Below are 5,619 nucleotides of genomic sequence, written 5' to 3' on the forward strand. Positions count from 1 at the left end.
TTCTATATTTGTGGTAGTGGATAGATTCTCTAAGATGTCACATTTTATTGCCTGCCACAAGAGCGATGATGCGTCGCATATTGCTAACCTGTTTTTCAGGGAGATTGTACGTCTACATGGAGTTCCGAAGACTATTGTTTCTGATCGTGATGTGAAGTTCATGAGCTACTTCTGGAAGACACTTTGGGGAAAGCTGTGGACAAAGCTACTGTTCAGTACTACTTGTCATCCCCAAACTGATGGTCAAACTGAAGTGGTGAATCGAACCTTGTCACAACTCGTTGAGATCCATGATCAAGAAGAACCCGAAGGAGTGGGAAGAGTGTCCGCCGCATGTGGAGTTTGCTTACAACAGGGCGGTACATTCTACCACGGAGCTGTGTCCTTTTGAGGTGGTGTATGGTTTCAAACCCATTACTCCACTTGACTTGTTGCCTTTGCCCATACATGAGAGAGTTAATATGGAGGCATCCAAGAGGGCAGATTTTGTGCGTAAGATCCATGTGAAGACTAAAGAGTTGATCGAGAAGAAAGGCAAGAGCAATGCTGCAAGGATGAACAAGAAGCGCAAAGAGATGTTGTTCAAGCCCGGTGATATGGTCCGGGTACATTTTCGCAAGGATAGGTTCCCGAAGCCGCGGAAGTCTAAGTTGAAGCCTCGTGGTGCTGGTCCTTACAAAGTGCTTGCCAAGATCAATGATAATGCATACTCGATAGATCTTCCAGTTGATGAGTTTGGTGTCAGTAATTCTTTCAATGTTGCTGATTTGACACCATATGACGGAGAAGACCTTGGAGCGTTGAGGTCGGCGCCTTTTGAAGGGGGGGGAGATGATGAGGACATCCCTACTTCACCACTACCTCCGTCATTGATAAATGAAGATGAACCTGCTGTGAAGCTCAAGTCCAATGAAGTTCGGATTGGACCAATTACAAGAGCTTGTGCGAAGCTACTTAAACAACAGGTGAACTTGTTTCTAAACGATACTTTGATTGATGAGAACTTTATACTGCCTAAGTCCTATTACTTATGTATCATCGGGTATCAAGAGGAGACGAGCATCGCACGAGGAGAGGAGCAGCTGGACATGAAGACGGACGTCAAGATGGCCGTGAAGCTGGACATGGAGCTGGACATGAAGATATCTCATGGACGCGCGAGGGAGGAGCGGGAGGCATGCGCGAGAGGAGAAGACGACGTCCGGGCCGGTCCGGAACCCGGTCGGACCGGCCACCGGACCGGACCGCCGGTCCTCGGCCCGGCCGACCGGTCGCCAACCGGCCGCCAACCGGATGAGATTTATCGTACCGGGCAAAAACCGGAAAGTTGCGAAGTTTCCGGTTGCCGCCCGGTTGACCGGACCACAGACCGGCCCGCCCGGTCCACAGCCCGGTTGACCGGATTCCAGACCGGACCAGTCCGAGTCTGTCTCGACCAGATCTATTCTGGGTCGGTTATTCTTGTATCTTTTCGACCAGAACTCGTCCCGGACGCCTATATAAGTGCCTTGGACGACCCCCTAGCTGCTTTAGACCATGTTTAAGATAAACCCTAGTTCATAGTTGTTTGCTAAGCAAAACTATTGTTCCCCAACTCTCCAATTCGTTGCGATCTGGAGTTTTATGCTACTGAAAGTTTGTGTGATCTGCTGTTCCAATGGGGATTAGAAGATTGCAATCTACCGCTTCGTGGTCGGCGGCTACGTGCGCAAGTGTGTGGAGTTGCGAATATCTTGCAGGGTTGAGAGCTGTTGCATTGGCATCAGGAATCAATCGAGAGACTTCGTCGGCGTCATACAAGTTATCCTCCTCATCATCATCGATTTCATCCGCTGCTACCATCACGTGTTCATCACCACCCGTCGCTTACTGAGAAGATCGGGCCACCCCTTATCAAACACTGTATGAGTACTATTATTTAAGTTTCGCTTCTATTGTTGGGTAACATCATCAGGAACATAACTTGAACTTATTGGTTTCAAATCTGTGACAACAAAAGAAAAAGAACAAGAAATGGAGTAACTGTTTTTCGTCCTGCTAATGCAACCTTGAGGTGACTGATAACCCACAAGTATAGGGGATCGCAACAATCTTCGAGTGAAGTAAAACCCAAATTTATTGATTCGACACAAGGGGAGACAAAGAATACTTATAAGCCTTAACAACTGAGTTGTCAATTCAGCTGCACCTGGAAAAGCACTAGTAACAGGGGTGATGAGAAAGCAGCAGTAATATGAGAGCAATAGTAACAGTAACACAGAGGCAATGGCACCAGAAAATAGTTGATACTACTTCCAATGACATATAGGACCGAGTGAGTATTTGATGATGAAAGATGGACCGGGGTTCCCAACTATCTACACTAGTGGTAACTCTCCAATAACAAGTGTTGGGTGAACAAATTACAGTTGGGCAATTGATAGGATTGAAATAGCATTAAGACAGAACATCAAGTCTATTAATCATGTAGGCATGTTTTCCATATATAGTCATACGTGCTCGCCATGAGAAACTTGCACAACATCTTTTGTCCTACCAGCCGGTGGCAGCGGGCCTCAAGGGAATCTACTGGTAATTAAGGTACTCCTTTTAATAGAGCACCGGAGCAACGCATTAACACTTGGTGAAAACATGTGATCCTCGTATCTAAGCCTTTCCCTCCAGTTATCCCAGTTGCTGTCACTCTGGGGCCTCGGGTTACGGACGTAGACATGTGCAAACAACTTGTAGATACAACCTAAGCAATAATTATAGAGCTCAAATCTAAGATCATGCCACTCGTGCACTAGTGACAAGCATTAAACACAACAAGGTTGCAGCAACAATAACTTCACAAACTTATATAGATAGACTGATCATAATGTAACAATTCATCGGATCCCAACAAACACAACACCTATTACATCAGATGGATCTCAATCATGTAAGGCAGCTCATGAGATCATTGTACTGAAGTACATGGGAGAGAGTACCAACTAGCTACTGCTAGAACCCGTAGTCCATGGGGGAACTACTCACGGAGCATGATGGAGGCGGTGGCGTCGATGGAGATGGCTTCCGGGGGCACTTCCCCGTCCCGACGGCGTGCCGGAACAGAGATTCTGTCCCCCGAAACGGAGTTTCGCGATGGCGGCGGCGCCCCTGGAGTCTTTCTGGAGTATGATTGATTGTTGTAGGGTTTTTGCGTCGCGAGGGATTATATAGGCGAAGAGGCGGCGCGAGGGGGTGCCAGAGGGGCCCACCCCATAGCTGGGCGCGCCCCCCTCCTTGGCCCCGCCGCCAGGTGGTGTGGGGCCCCCTGGCCCCTCTCCGTCTCTCCTTCGGTGTTCTGGGTCCGTCTCGGTAAAATACGAGGTTCGGCTTTTGTTTCGTCCAATTCCGAGAATATTGCCCGAACAGCTTTTCTGGAACCAAAAACAGGAGAAAACAGGAACTGGCACTTCGGCATCTTGTTAATAGGTTAGTCCCGAAAAATGCATAAAAACATTATAAAGTGTGAGCAAAACATGTAGGTATTGTCATAAAACTAGCATGGAACATCAGAAATTATAGATACGTTGGAGACGTATCAAGCATCCCCAAGCTTAGTTCCTACTCGCCCTCGAGTAGGTAAACGATAAAAATAATAATTTCTGAAGTGACATGCTACTAACAGAATCTTGATCATACTATTGTAAAGCATATGAGATGAATGAAGTGACTTAAGGCAATGATCTATAGTTTGCTAACAAATAGATAACATATAGCAAAAACTTTTCATGAATAGTACTTTGAAGACAAGCATCAAAAAGTCTTGCATAAGAGTTAACTCATAAAGCAATAAGTTCTTAATAAGAGGTTTGAAGCAACACAAAGGAAGATTTAAGTTTCAGAAATTGCTTTCAACTTCAACATGCATACCTCATGGATAATTGTCAACACAAAGTAGTATAATGAGTGCAATAAGTAAGCATGTAAGAATCAATGCACACAGTTGACACAAGTGTTTGCTTCTAAGATAGAAAGGAGTAGGTAAACTGACTCAACATAAAGTAAAAGAAAGGCCCTTCGCAGAGGGAAGCAGGGATTAAATCATGTGCTAGAGCTTTTTAAGTTTTGAAATCATATGGAGAGCATAAAAATAAAGTTTTGAGAGGTGTTTGTTGTTGTCAACGAATGGTAGTGGGCACTCTAACTACCTTGCCAACTAGACTTTCAAGAGCGGCTCCCATGAAGGACGTTATCTCTACCAGCAAGGTAGATCATCCCTCTTCTCTTTTGTTTACACATGTATTTTAGTTTTATTTATAGATGACACTCCTCCCAACCTTTTTCTTTCACAAGCCATGGCTAACCGAATCCTCGGGTGCCTTCCAACATTTCACATACCATGGAGGAGTGTCTATTTGCAAAATTAAGTTGCTTACTGATGAATCAGGCAAAACATGTGAAGAGAATTATTAGTGAGGGTTAATTAATTGGGGCTGGGAACCCCGTTGTCAGCTCTTTTTGCAAAATTATTGGATAAGCGGATGAGCCACTAGTCCATTGGTGAAAGTCTGTCAGAAGTAAATGACAAGGTTGAAAGATAAAACACCACATACTTCCTCATGAGCTATAAAACATTGACACAAATAAGGAGTAATAAAGTTTTGAATTGTTTAAAGGTAGCACATGAAGTATTTACTTGGAATGGCAGAAAATACCACATAATAGGTAGTTATGGTGGACACAAATGGCATAGGTTTTGGCTCAAGGATTTGGATGCACGAGAAGCATTCCCTCTCAGTACAAGGCTTTGGCTAGCAAGGTTGTTTGAAGCAAACACAAGTATGAACCGGTACAACAAAACTTACATAAGAACATCTTGCAAGCATTATAAGACTCTACAATGTCTTCCTTGTTTCTCAAACACCTTTACCAGAAAATATCTAGACCTTAGAGAGACCAATCATGCAAACCAAATTTCAACAAGCTCTACGGTAGTTCTCCACTAATAGGTTTAAACTACACGATGCAAGAGCTTAAACATGATCTACTTGAGAGCTCAAAACAATTGCCAAGTATCAAATTATTCAAGACAATATGAAGCATTTTCTGTTTCCACCCAAATAATAATAAGTGCTGCAGCTTTCAGCTTTTGCCATGAACATTAAAAGTAAAACGAAGAACACAAGTGTTCTAATGAAAAAGCGGAGCGTGTCTCTCTCCCACACAAGGATTGCTAGGATCCGAATTTATTCAATCACAAACAAAAATAAAAACACACAGACGCTCCAAGTAAAGCACATATGATGTGGAAGAATTAAAATATAGTTTCACTAGAGATGACCTGATAAGTTGTTGATGAAGAAGGGGATGCCTTGGGCATCCCCAAGCTTAGACGCTTGAGTCTTCTTGAAATATGCTTGGGTGACCCACGGGGGCATCCCCAATGATGAGGACATCCCATCTCTTGATACAACCGCTGTACCTACAGCCACACAAATACAAGGACCAATCACTCGAGCTCGTGCCAAACAACTTAACTATCAGGTACTTCCGTTTCTTGGAACAATTCCTCACATACATGAGAATATGATGCTGCCTAAATCAGATATGTTTGTTACTCTTAGGAATGATGGACCAAGCATGGATGAG

Source organism: Lolium rigidum, chromosome 6 (assembly GCF_022539505.1).
Source record: "Lolium rigidum isolate FL_2022 chromosome 6, APGP_CSIRO_Lrig_0.1, whole genome shotgun sequence".
Taxonomy (NCBI): Eukaryota; Viridiplantae; Streptophyta; class Magnoliopsida; order Poales; family Poaceae; genus Lolium; species Lolium rigidum.